This window comes from Lycium barbarum, chromosome 8, assembly GCF_019175385.1.
Source record: "Lycium barbarum isolate Lr01 chromosome 8, ASM1917538v2, whole genome shotgun sequence".
NCBI lineage: Eukaryota > Viridiplantae > Streptophyta > Magnoliopsida > Solanales > Solanaceae > Lycium > Lycium barbarum.
Genome location: NC_083344.1, coordinates 90202699 through 90217996, shown reverse-complemented (window position 1 = coordinate 90217996; position 15298 = coordinate 90202699). Strand labels below are relative to the sequence as shown.

The 15298-nt window shown below is 36.2% G+C and overlaps 1 long non-coding RNA gene across 1 annotated transcript; it reads right to left on the bottom strand.

The window, feature by feature from the left end:
• Positions 1-6554: 6554 nt before the first annotated feature.
• LOC132605132 (uncharacterized) lies at positions 6555-8052 on the bottom strand. The gene is made up of 2 exons (XR_009569052.1): positions 7788-8052; positions 6555-7665 (listed from the first exon to the last, which is right to left on the bottom strand). It is a non-coding gene; the product is annotated as an uncharacterized LOC132605132 (long non-coding RNA).
• Between the last annotated feature and the right edge of the window lie 7246 nt (positions 8053-15298).

The following is a 15298-nucleotide window of genomic DNA, read 5'->3' as shown; positions in this document are numbered from 1 at the left end:
GATAATCGTCGAAGGGACTTGGAGTTCCAAGTGAAGGATTGGGTATTATTGAAAGTGTCACCAATGAAGGGTGTAATGAGATTTGGCAAAAAGGGGAAGCTTAGTCCCCGATACATTGGGCCTTATGAGATTGTGCGCAAAGTAGGCAAGGTGGCCTATGAGTTAGATCTACCTGCTGATTTAGAGTCAGTTCACCCAGTTTTTCATGTCTCGATGCTTCGTAAATGTGTTGGAGATCCTACTAGGATCGTGCCAGTAAATGATGTTCAAGTGACAGAGAAATTGACTTATGAAGAGGTACTCATTACCATACTAGATAGGCAAGTACGGAGGCTTAGAAACAAAGAAGTGGCCTCAGTTAAGGTATTATGGAGAAATAACAAATGAGAAGAAATGACATGGGAAGCGGAAAAAATTATGAGATCCAAGTACCCGCATTTATTTAAGCCCCTAGAAGAGATTCAAGATGAGACGCCAAGATTATAAGGTATGTATGTTTTCCTTTTATGCTTTTTAGTCGTGTGTAGCCAAATTTTATTGCTATTATGTTGTGGCCCTGTGAGGCATTGTTATTATGGGTTGTCGTGATAGGATGGTAGTACCATAGTATAGGGGAAACACTGGCAAAATTTTTATAGAATCCTCGAGGACTTAACATTCGAGGACGAATGTTCTTAAGGGGGGAAGAATGTTACACCTCGGAAATTTCCGTAGGTGTTGCCTTGTGGATAGGCTAATGTGAGCTTATGGTAATTATGAAATACTTGCGAGGACAAGCGAAGGATTAGATAGCTTTAGGTTCATACAATAAGATTTTGAAGTTCTGAGAATATGTGAAGTTTGGTTTGTTGAAAAGAGCGAAACGTAAGTCGAGTTCGGAAAGATTCCGTTATGATTGAGCTAATGTTTATGTGGTGATGTTTTAAAGGACTGATATAGAGCCTATTGTATGGATAATGAAGTATTATACAAGTGTCAAGAAGGTTCCATAAGGATTGAACATCAAACGAAACGACGAGAACAACTTCGGAAAAATTGTGAGTTACACGACCATATTATACGGCCCGTGGAATGTTATACGGACCATATAATGGTCCGTATTACCTAACAGCAACAAAGTGTTCTATGGTGGTGAACCACGGACACTTATACGGACAGTATAATGTTATACGAACCGTATAAGGTGTCCGTATAACTCCCAGCAGGGAGTTGGTTTGATGGTTGGTGAACTATGACCGATTATACGGTCCGTACAATATTATACGGACCGTATAATTGCCCGTGGAAGTCCCGACGGGCCGTTTTTCAATGTTTGTATAAATAGATGTCTTGGGTTCTTTTACTTCATTTTTCATATTCCACAAGTGTTGAGAGCTCAAAAACCCTTCTCTAAACATATTCCACTCAAGTCTAAGAGAACACAAAGATCAAAGACTAGAATCAAGTGTTTATGTGTTAGAAAGCTTCCAAGGGTTAGAGGACCATAAGAAATTCCATTGGAGGAGAACTAGGGTTTGGTTCAAGCAAAGTATATCCACTCAAGATTCATTCCCTCACCATCTAAGGTAAGTTTTATGATATTTCCATGTTGTTTAAGGTGTTTGAAAGTTGAAACACTTGGATTGTAAAAGGATATAGAAAATGGGTCTTGAATGTGAGAATAGTGATGTTTGTGAGTAGTAGCTTGGGTTGAGTAATGATTCGTGAGATGATATGATTATAATCATGTTATAAATGATGTTAAGAACATGGGATAGACATTGTATATGAACGAATGTAATCGTGTGTTATGACCATGGATAAGGATGACTAAAGTGAATTGAGAAATATGGATAATGTAGAATGAATAAAGACTATTGTTATGATATTGTGAATGTATTATTGACGTTCGGGAGTTGATTTACGATATGGAGGAATGTCGTATAAATAAAGGGGATGTTGTACAATTTTCTCTAGCCTTAGTTATGTATGCTAGCTATCGATTTCTAATGATAGTATGACTTTAATGAAGGTAGAGACGCGAGCTTTGAAGGAGAACGTGCAAGTGGTAAAATAGTTGAACAGAAAGGTATGTAAGGCTAACCCTTCTTTCTTAAGGCATGGTTCTTTGGCCAATCATTTAAATCTTCTATAAGTCCATGATGTCCTTCAAATGATTCTATCTTTCGAGCTATTAAACTCATGATTCTCGATATGTTACGATTGCACTAAGTTCCTCATATGACGAGTAAGTCTATAAAGATAGATGTAATGAATGACGATCATAGTGACAATGATATTGATGATGACTATAATGATAATGACGCTGACGATGACGATAACGATGACGATAATGATATTGATAATAATAGTAAAGATGCTTATGAGCTGTTATGTATATGTATCTATATATGACTATTATGGAACCCCGAGCTTATAAGGCCGAGTAGAATATGTATATATTTATGTAACGTGCGCACACCTCTGCAGTTGGTACGGATAACCCTGAAGCCTTGGTAGGGCCAGGTAGATGTAACCCTGAAGCCTTGGTAGGGCCAGGTAGATATAACCCTGAAGCCTTGGTTGGCCAGGTATGTCTATGATATAAATATGTATGTGATTTGGATATGTATATGGTATGTAAATGAGTATGAATACGAATATGATACGAATATGAATAAGGCTATGTATATGAACACGACTATAGATATGAATGCAAACGAGTATGGATAAGAGTACGGATACGGATATGAATGTATGTACACGAATACACGCTAGAAATGGAAAGTCCCTATGAAAAGCAAGTAAGTGCATATGACGATGATTCTACTATCTTCCATCTTATGCTATTTCCCATGTTGCTTATTCTGCTTCTATATTGATATTGATCATGCTTTACATACTGAGTACATTCTTCGTACTGACGTCCTTTTGTTGTGGACGCTGCATCATGCCCACAGGTGCCCAGGGAGACAGACTTGATCCATAGCTACATTTCTCAGGGACTACATAGCGGAGCTCCATTTCATTCGGAGCTATAGCTTTTGGTATTAATTATTTTGTGTACATAATTATGGGCATAGCGGGGTCCTGTCCCGCCTATATGATATGACATACTCTCCTTAGAGGCTCGTCGACATGTTTATATAGTTAGACGTGTATGGCCTTGTCGGCCTATATTTTGTATATCATTTTGTTAGCCTCGTCGGCTTATGTACATTGATATGGGCATAAATGCCAATGATGATATAAAGGCATTATTGTCCAATGGGATTAGTATGATTGATGAGTAGAAATGTATGTTTTATTATGTGGCTCACCTAGATGTAAGTGTAAAGGTACGCTAAGGGGTGCCCGGGTGGGCTAGCATCGGGTGCTCGTCGCGGCCCTCCGGTTGGGTCGTGACATTACCTTTCTCTTTTTTGCAGCAATCACACTCTAACTTCATATCTTTTCCACAACATTCTTTCTCTAACTCCCTCTCAGGCAATCTACCACCACCTCCCCTGCTGAAGAGTTAGGCCAAGGAAGAATCTTCGACACTGGTATGTCGAAGAGGGAAAGCCCCTATATATGGGTGAGTCCTCGAGTGGGGTTGACGAAGGGCAAGCTCCTCCCATGAATTTTCACCGAAGTCACATTACTCAATCCCATCTATTTCAGGCCCTTTCATCACAAAGTATTCCAACTTATCATCTTATTGGATTAGCTCGGCCTGTATTCATATATGGTCTCTTGCCTATACTCGTAGCTGTGTTTACTATTAAGAAATCACTGTTTTTCACTGAAAAATGTTCGGTGGCTATTACCTCAGATATTTTGATTGAATGAGAAAAGAAAAAATAGTAGCGTTTTCGCACGGAAAAATTAAAAAGATTCCCAGCGTTTCAATGAGGACATGTTTCACACTATGCGTTCTTCCAGTAAGCTGGTTCAGTGGGAATGAGGTGGAAAAATCATATTTTATAGCAAAAAATTTCCATTGAATGTTAGTGGGAAAAACCTCAATTTCTAGTAGTGGTCGTAGAGTTTTGACTTTCAATTATAACGTTTTTTGTCATTTTAGTATTACTTGGGACCCAATTTTCAGTTTCATACATTGCTCTTTTTCTACTTGAAAATACTAAATGTATACTTCACCTCTTTGCATTAATTTTTTGTCGTGAAACTGAAAGACCATAAAATTGTGAAGGGGAAAATGAAAGAGGTAAAAAATTTAGCAAAATGAATGAGACAAAAGTAGAAAAAAAGGAGAAGCAAAATTAAATGTGATTCATTTATAATATATACGTAGTGTAAAAACTCAAGGTAAGAGAAAGAGAAGAGACAATAAAATATGAGAATTGAAAAAGTTAGCGGTAACAGATTGTATGAGAAGTTCAAGAAATTAAACTTTGTATTATGTGAAGAATTTAATTAGATACATGTACCTTAATAAGTTTTTTGAAAATTCAAACGAAATTTTTTAAAGCTCACAAACAATTTTTTGTAGCTACCTTTTTGTTAATATTGAAGGTATCGTTTATTATTTTAAGGGCATAAAAGTGTATCAAGATAATAGGGTCATTTTGGTCCATTTATTTTTGGATCTTCATTTTTAGAATAGTATAAATAAATATACAGTGAAATACAAGTTTTATAGACTGGATCACATTGAGTACCAAAATCTGTTAGTCAGATAAAATATAGAGTGAGTCACATGACTAGAGGAGAATATAATTAGAACCAAAGCGGGATAAATGGAGTTTAAACCATGCCATAAGCAATTCATCTTTCTAAAATCACAATCACCACGAAAAAATCGAAATTAGCTACGAACTTCGTCGTTAATCCTCATTAAATTGTTCATAGTTAACAAATTTATTTGACAATCCGTCGCTACATAGTATTAGTGACGAATTTTGCTCTTTAATACAGAATTTGTCCATCGCTAATTCCTATTTTTTCAGTAGTGTATGCTAAACTAATTGAGCGTGCACAAAATCACATATTAAGTAACAAGATCACAAGTAGTAAATTGCCATTTGTTACGGTTCACTTTTATGCGGGCGAATAAAAGCTACTAAGAGGTTGTTGGTGCTCTAATTGAATTTTAGTATTTTTACAATTGCCACATAATTTATTTAAGGAAAACCGGGTAAAAAAATATTTTTCAAGCAAGAGAGAAATCTTTTGGTACCAAAGTTCGAGGTAAGGGTTCTGGTGATCCCCTAGGGAAGGTTTTACGCACCCTAATATTAAAGATCCGGAGAATACGGTTGACCTACGAGCTTCAATGTATGATTAATATATGATTTGATTAAAAGTGTTTAGCTTTCCGTAAAATGTCATTTCTTTCTTTATCATAAACTCGAGAAACATTTGGCAAAAAGTCCCCTTAAAAAAGGGTTTTTGGGTTTGAAATCCGCGTAAGTGTTCAACTCACTTTAATGCCGGACTAGGACACACCTGAGATTTCTCCGGAGTAGAGTCACTACTATTCTAGTCCTAATAAAATGAGTTTAGTTCTTACGGATATTATTATATATAATATACAAAAATATGGAGTATATCTCCGATTTTTTATATGTATATACATAAGAAAAATGAATGTATTTTATTAAGTCCATTTTATACACCTTAAAGTTCATAAGTCAACTTTATATTCCAACCAAAGTCCATCTTTCCTCAAACTGGCCCAAATATATTTCCTTTATTTCAGTCCATGGGTTTATGGGCTTTAGGCCCAAATAGTCTCAACTTTCTTAAATTTCACAAGTCCAGAATTAGTTTTTAGTCTCTGAAAATGTCCAAAATGTGGTAACCTCTTATTTCAACAATTGGTCTCAATCTAGTAAGTTCTTTTACCATCATAAAAACGCATTTTGAAGTCAACTTATTTACAAACCAGATTCAGTTTTAATGAAAAACATTAAGCAGTTTTTATTCTTATTACGGGCTTAAGGCCCAACAAAATCTGCTAGATTTTACTAAGGACGAAAGGTCCAAAATTTGTTACTTGATTTTTTGAAAAAATCACCTAATCTTACTTACAAAAGAAAAGCCGAACTAGTTTTAAGTTTTGGCTTTAACACTATTAAATACTCGGTTCATATAACTTTAAAAATTAATCAAGTTTGGAAATGTTTTGAGGCGACTTTCCTAAAATACTAGGCGTTTTCCTAAGTTCTAGCATATAAGGGTTTCGATATACTACACATTTGTTTACATATACAATACAAATATACACATGCAAAATATATATGAAGCAAGAGAAGGGAGAAACAAAGTAAATTTTAACTAATGGGTCTACCAAAACCCATTAGTGTCATTTTCACCCTTGAATGGGCCTTCAATATATTAGTGTCACACCCTAACAATGGTTGGGCATGACGGGCACCCGACTCTCATCAGAGTCGAGCGAACCCTTAGACATTCGCTCTATCAAAACCTATCATTTCAAAAACTTTTAAAAACATGAAACTTTTCCAAATAGAAATCATTATCTTTATAACGATTATGAAAACCTTCAATCAAATAAGTACTTTAAACCAATTGAAATCATCTAAAATACATATTCTTTTAAAATCCACAAATGACTCAACTGACATCACTTTGTCGACATCTCGACAAACATTAGTCTGCAGAAGTCTCTAAGAAGTAAACTGAACATTATGAGTCAGGACAGGGCCCTAACATACCCATAATCATACATATCGATACATGACTCAGCACAGCTCCAGAATGAGGTGGAACTTGCCAATCCCAGCTGACGTCCAAGCATCCTAGCTATACACTTAACCTGCCAAACAATCTGGGGCTGCGGGCATGAACGCAGCGTCCGCAGGCAAAAGGACGTCAGTACGGACAATGTACTGAGTATGTAAGGTGGTAACAAGTCATAATCATAATTTGACTTAGGAGAGAAGAAATCACAATCTAACTTAATACTTGCAGCCTTCGCTGGAAGAAACATAAATGTGCACACGAAGTCTCAAACTAATCTTTAAGTAAATAATGCAATCCAACACATATGCCGCTTCCGACATCTTAACAGAATAGTCCCTTCGGACGGCCGCTTCCGGCTAGTATCACATTAGTCCCTTCGGACGGCCGCTTCCGGCATAATAATGATGGCCCCTTCGGGCAGCCGCTTCCGGCTTAGCTAGGGTGGCCCCTTCGGGCAGCCGCTTCCGGCTCAAGAATATCATAGATACGTATCAAGACCTAATAAAGTAAGTTCTGAGAATCAAGAACATTAGCCATCTTAGTGGCTCTAAGAATAAGAGCTTCTTTGGAGTCATATATACGTCATCTGTTTGTTTCATAAAGACCATGCCAAAAGAAAGAAGGGTTAGCTTTACATACCTGTCGTAGATCAACCGTAACCAAGCATGCTTCGTCGCCCCTTTAGCCTATTTAATATGAGAGTAACACTATTGTTAATAAACTACGACTTCCCAAACTTATAAATTTACGGCCAATCACTTATGGGAATCACTTCTTAGTTCATACTTCTTGATTAGTATTTTGATTAATTAAGAACTTAACGGAAATTGGGCAGCATTTCCTCTATATAATTCGCCTAACCCGAACTTCCAATTAATCTCCGATTATCACAACAATACCAACAACAACGATCACAGAAATAATCATATCAAATCTTTAAATTCCAGCAGATGCTCAACTCAACAACCACCAAACAACCTACACGACAACAACAACAAACAACTTATACGATTTGCGGCATAATTTTCGTAGTTCTCATCCCACAATTTAGCTATAACTTTAATGAATTTTAAACACACTTAGAAGAGGATAATTCTTACCTTATATGCCAAGAAATATTCTTCTTCCACCTTACTCCCCTTCAAGAATAGCCAAATTCAACAACGCGATAAAACGGTACAACGTGATCGAAGTAGTGCGCCAAACCCGTATGTTGTTCTTGAGAAGAATTACACTTCATGTTCGTGAAATTACAATTCACGTTGCTGCTATAGTAATACAAATACACGTTCCAATCTTTATATTGATGTATGTCAATGTTGCCTATACGAAGTAGATGCTGTACATTTATATTTTCAAGTGAATTCTCCCAAAAAGAAATCAATTAGAGATATACCTATATATAGCGTTTTCTTTTGTTAATGGGGGCCACACTTAATATAATGATACGTCCATATCTGTAATGACTTTCATGAAATCACTACACTATATGTAATGATGCCACCTCAGCTAATGATATGTATAGTCACCAGCCCCTTTTTTTCCATGGCTACACGTACATAGTACTAACCTTAGAGCCCGTTTGGATTGGCTTATAAGTTGGCTTATAAGCTGTTTTCAGCTTTTTTGAGTGTTTGGCTGGTCAACTTAAAGTCATTTTATGCTTAAAATAAGCTCAAAAAAATAATTGGACCCATTTGACTTAGTTTATCTAAAGCAGCTTATAAGCTGAAAACAGCTTATAAGCCAAAAAAAATAAGTTGGACTACCCCAACTTATTTTTTTCAGCTTATAAGCTGCAAACAGCTTTAAGCTGTAAGCCAATCCAAACGGGCTCTTAGTCATTAGTTTCTTGGTAGGATGCCACATGGCCGCCCACCAAAATTCCTCCTCCACTTAATTCTAAATAACACTTTAATTAGTTCCGTACTCTTCAACTTTATCCCGGTATTTAATTAATTACTCACATAATTAATTTCTTGATTTCAGTTCACTCAATATTGATCACTTCTAACACACTTCATATACTCATTATTATAATCATGTAGTATAACATAGTCCATAGCCTCATTTGCCACACATAAAATATTATTTTCAATCATCGTCACCACACTTTTTCGTCTTAAATAATTTTGGGACTTCATCCTTGTACACACCGAGCTCTTGATTTTCATCCTTGGATATGATCGAATTCTCCGGGCTCGGGTAAATTTGCTCATGCTGGACGATTCAATTTCCTAGTCCAAAAATACGGGATGCTATAGCTTGGACCGTATTTCATTCAAATAAATTTCGAACCTTGACGAAACTTATTTTCTTTGATTTGTTTAACTTCTAATCTTTATGATACATCCGAAATCACTCTAACCACCTATAAGCTTGAGGGATAACCTCATTTTCATTACTAGTATCATTTAACTCGCACACTTTCCAACGCATGAGAATACGGGATGTAACATCCTTCCCCTCTTAGAAACATTCGTCCTCGAATGTTAAATGAAGACCAATACTCGTATCCAATTTCAACACTTACTAATATCACGTTACTCCCTTTCCTCAAACACATATAATCATGTTTCTTTCTCCTCCTTGTTTCATTCTTGACTCGTTAAAGTTTTTTTTTTTTTAATACTAACTCACCTCTCGAATGACTCCCTGCTTATCATTGCTTCCCCTCTTATGTCTCTTCTCGTAATCTTATCACATTATTCGAATCACATTAATCTTAGTTCACCAACCTTACTTCTAATCCCCGAGAGAACTTATCTTAACCCTCGACTCACTTCTATATCATCGAGTAATTTCAACCTAACTCTCAAACTCATTCTGAACCCATCTCATAACCCTCCTTTAAGCCGATTTACAACTATTATTAACTTTTCATTCTTCAGTTTACACTTGTGCATCTTATAGATCATAACACATATATATATATACACATCACAATCAATTTTTAACCAAATTTTAGCAGAACCTCCTCTGTAATTTGTACTACCCACCTGTACACAGCTAACCAACAAGCCTCACAGGGCAACAATCAAAATATATCAACATATATATTATATCATAGCCACACAGGGCTCCCAATATCAACAACAGTATGAAATGGTGAACTTACCTCATATATCTAACTCAAACTGTGCGTGTTATACTTTCCTGCTTACTTTCCCTTTCAATATTTAAATGCAGGTTCCAATCATACCTGCAACATTCATACCATATCTGACATATACCCTGCTTACCGTTACTTATCCTTTTACTGATTCCTTCAGCTCCTTCTATTCACACCTTATAACTTGATGATGACCGGTTCGCCATTCTGTATATACAAATTTTGATAACGTAACCTCAATGAAATATCTTGCCTCTGTAACTCCCAGTATCATCATTTACCTCCTCTTGTCGACACCGCTCTCCTGCTGAAATAAAAGGTTAGCACAAGGAATCTCATTTCCTATGGCTTGGCTCTATCGCACGATCTTAGATCTGAAAGAAGAGTAACCATCCTAAATGCCCTGTAGCCTCCTGTTCATAAGTGTGGTCGACAACACACCCATGAACAAGACTCTACCTGACACAACTTTGCAGACAACCCCTAGAACGAACCTGGCTCTGATACCACTTTGTCACACCCTAACAATGGTTGGGCATGACGGGCACCCGACTCTCATCAGAGTCGAGCGAACCCTTAGACATTCGCTCTATCAAAATCTGTCATTTCAAAAACTTTTAAAAACATGAAACTTTTCCAAATAGAAATCATTATCTTTATAACGATTATGAATACCTTCAATCAAATAAGTACTTTAAACCAATTGAAATCATCTAAAATACATATTCTTTTAAAATCCACAAATGACTCAACTGACATCACTTTGTCGATATCTCGACAAACATACCACAAGACACTGTCTGCAGAAGTCTCTAAGAAGTAAACTGAACATTATGAGTCAGGACAGGGCCCTAACATACCCATAATCATACATATCGATACATGACTCAGCACAGCTCCAGAATGAGGTGGAACTTGTCAATCCCAGCTGACGTCCAAGCATCCTAGCTATACACTTAACCTGCCAAACAATCTGGGGCTGCGGGCATGAACGCAACGTCCCCAGGCAAAAGGACGTCAGTACGGACAATGTACTGAGTATGTAAGGTGGTAACAAGTCATAATCATAATTTGACTTAGGAGAGAAGAAATCACAATCTAACTTAATACTTGCAGCCTTCGCTGGAAGAAACATAAATGTGCACACGAAGTCTCAAACTAATCTTTAAGTAAATAATGCAATCCAACACATATGCCGCTTCCGACATCTTAACAGAATAGTCCCTTCGGACAGCCAATTCCGGCTAGTATCACATTAGTCCCTTCGGACGACCGAGCTTCTTAGTTTAAAAACCTTCTTTATTAGGTTCTTAGATAAGTGATCAAAGACTAATAACTAAGCCAATCCAACATGATCCCAGATAAAAGCTAAACAGGTCCTTCATTTTAAAAATCAAGAAAAACAAAAGGGCATATAGAACATCACAAGTTTAGACTTTAACAGACCCAACATAGTATACTTTCTTAAGTAGTTGTGACTTCAGGAAAACAGGATCTAGACCACTTAATCATGTTTCCAAACACACACATATACATCACTATATCTTAACCTTTAAAACAGACAACACAGCCTCAAAGTAGAATCATTCCTTATCACATGGAAACCATATTAGTCAACCTGTTTACAAAGGCATTCCAAACACCTATTATCTAATGCCAGAGTTACTTAGTGCACCTTTTAATCTCACTCATATAATGAGTATGATTCTAAACAGTCTCACCATAATATTAAACCAAACAGGACAAGCTAAACCAACTAAGCATAGTTTTATACTACACTACTATATTAAATTAAGCAAAACCGGCTAAGCAAACAAAGCATAATTCTATACTAACTAAAATATTAAACTAAGTAAAGAAAGCTAACTAAGCTAAACACAGTTTCATACTAACTATCATACAAAACTAAGCAAAAATAAGCTAAGAAACTAAGCATATAACAAATTAGTACATGATTAACCAACAAAAGGATAAAATATTACCTTTGGTCGAGTATTGAAATTGGAGATCCTTATGCTCCTTCCACCTCACACTCAGCCACAAAATAAAGAAAAAGACTTAAAATTTTAACTTAAAACTCGAAATTAAAGTTTTAAAGCAAAAAATTGCCAAAACTTGAGAGAATCGAGTTTTTTGAGTGAATAAGTGTATATTCAGTCCTAGCTCCTCTCTTTCCTTTTTTTTTTTTTAAAAAAAAAAATGTGAAGAATGGGTTTCTTTATATAGAACCCCCAAATTCTCAAACCCTAGCTTACCACCGATGTGGGAGTATAGCAAATTGAGATTTGCTTCTCTCAAAACCACATCTAATGGCCAGAAAACAAACACACAAATAAACTAACGGTCAAATTTGACTCAATCAACTTCAATCCGAGTGGTTCCTTGTGAACCAATAAAATTTGAGGATTCAAACGTATGCAAACAAAAACCATTAAGATTTTTCAGTCATGCCCGTTGAAATCACAGAAAAAGCAACGAAAGATGGAGGTTTATACCTTGTTTGGGTGGCATTAGGTGAGAAAGAGAAAAACAATTAATCTTTGCTCGATTCATGCCAGGCCTTGTTAAAGCATTGTACGTCCGAAACATTGCCAAAATTTGTGAAAATGACGATGAGAGAGAAAAGGTTGAGCCGCCGCGGCGCTTAGGGTTTCCTTAGAGGAAACCTTTTCTTACGCGTAGAGCGTCATTTGGCTGTTGAAGGAAATAAGGGGTTTTACCCCTTTAATTTGCTGACTTGGGCTGGGTCTCGGTCCTGTTGGACTGTGCCTGGTCCAAATTTTAAGGGAAGGGAAAGGGGACAGGTCCAATATACATATGTACATGTGATTTACACGTGTATATCTATACACGGGTGTATATCCGTGTATAAATGTATATGGGGGGATAAAATACGCAATATTTAATAAATAGCCAAATCTGAAACAATGTTCATTAATTGAAGATTTCAATTATGACTGGATTATAACCAAATGACTAATTGACTGCTAATTTTGTAATAATAACCTCAATTGACTTAAATCATGAAAATTGGTTGTTTCAATTAAGGCCAGTATTGCCCGACAATTGATTATTTCAATTGTAGTCTTAATTAGTCATACAGTAAGCAGTTTATGAATGTGACCACAATTAACCACCTGATTAATCATGATTAACTTCAAAACAAATGCACAAATGCATATTGAATATGCATAATTAAGAATTAAGGAGTAAGAAGGATTAATTCATTTAAATAATCAGATTTCTTGAATTTAACGGAGTAAAATGCTTGCTAATTGATTTTCTGACTATTTTAACAATCAGATAAGTAATTGTTTTTGAATTATCTTTTTGATTAACATTTGACAAATGCTCCATATTAATTATAAAAATGTAAATTGATTTCTAAATTATTTATAATATTATCGAAGTTATTTTGCCAAACGAAGTGGAAAAATATTATCTAAATAATTTTATAAAATCGTTTTGACTTGTAGAAAATACACATTTTACTCCGTTTGATATCTAAAGATTCTGCATAACTAAATAAATTACGGGAGATAAAAAATTAGGTGTCAACACCCTTACTAATTATGAATAGTGAATAAAGAGAACCCAAACATAGATCCACAACATAGCAATAGATTCTTACTAATAACAACCCATGATCTAGTGACAGAACATCAGAAAGTACAAAAAAATAAGTAATACTCAATCTAGAATATCTTATTATTACATGGACATTAGATTCCTAGTGTAATTACATCAATAGGGTGAAGCAAACTCAAGTATCTTTTGTGCACTTTCAAATGCATCCATCTTTTGTTCTTCTAGTTGTACTAGTGCTTCAATTCCACCCTCTGCTCTAAAATTATCCGTCAGAAAAATCACATTTTTAACATAATGTGAACGGGGAAACATTAATCTTTTAGGACTGCCCCAACCAAAGTCCATGTCCTTTACTGGTTGTTTACTTAAACAACTTAATAGATATAGGTCAAGTTGGTCAATTTGATTGAACATACTGGCTGCCTTTCCAACTGATTCAATTGTAGTTTGAGTAAATTTTCTCTTGTAACATTCTTATATGCACTTGAAATTCTTTCTTTTTCCTTCTTGAATTCAACAACCAATCTTTGCGACTCCATCTCTGGTCCCTTTTCGGATACAAATAAATGTAATGGAACAACAACATTTCCAATGTAGTTTTGAAGAATTGTCTTAGTATGTCGACGAATATCTGTTGTTAGAAAAAGTAAAGATGATCTGTTTGAATTACCGGCTGTAGATTTTAACACAAGTGAAGAAATAGCTTCAATTGAGGTAGTGGTTCCCAATTTCGATGAGTTATCTATATTAGTAGTCGCTATTTTATCCTTTAAGGCATATATTTTTGTACGGATCCCATGTCGCCACGTGTGTCTATCTAAATGCTTCTTATTCAAATCTCAACATGTTTTTCACATCACATTCAAACAGCCTTTTATCCAAGCTCCCATTTTCCATATAATCATAAACCAAAATCAGGCTGCCCTGCCTTTCTTGCACCAGCCTCTTAATGCTACCAAATTTCGGTGCTTTAGCCTACCAAGACTTGATATCTCAGCCAACAATTATGTTTCCCCTTCACTATTTTCATGAATGCGCTTCATTGCAACCTCTGAACCCCCAGCTAAAACCCCTTTGTAAACCTTCCCATTACCTTCCATCCCAATCACATTTTCATCAGCAAAACCCTTTGTTGCAACATCGATTATTACTTGATAACTAATCCTATATGGTCAATATTCCAGTTCCCAATCTTCTATAACCTCACTTTCCCTTTTCATTATCCTATTTCTCTTAATCAGAAACAATGAAGCTATAGAAGCGACCACGACAAGAAAGATGAGTGACATTGTCATACCTTCAATGAATCCCTTCGATCGATAAAATTGATGTAATTTAGAAAGCTCAAATAATGAAGGCAAACCATGAGTAACTAATACAGATAGTCCCCGCACTTTCCTGGTAAGTCTTGAGGCTGTCTTGGGAAGTAGAAGAGTTTTGCACGGGAAAGAGGTATTAAACCTGATGTTTTGCTGCCTTGGGTGGGAATACTTCACAACCGTCATGTCATCGTGCAGATAGGCCAATAGGCACTGCCATTATTACTATCTTCGAATCTAGTCCGTCGATGCCTTTTAAGTCTGTCACTTAGGGCATGCGTCACGTTGCGATTGGGATGCATTTACGATTTCTTATGGCAATGATGATTTCTTCGCCTATATAAACCAGTTCAAGCTCTGATCAACCTCTTTTTTTTTCTTTCACTCTTCATTCATATAACTAGCAGGCTTTAGAGTCGTTTTCTTTTTCTTCATCCTACCTTTCCGTTTCTTGCAGCAATATTCGCACTCCAACTCCATGTCTTCTCCACAACATTCTTCCTCTAACTCCCCCTCAGGCAATCCTCCACCGCCCCTCTCCCTCCCCCTTTCCTCCCGGGCTAAAGAGTAGGTCAAGGAAGAGTCTCCGACG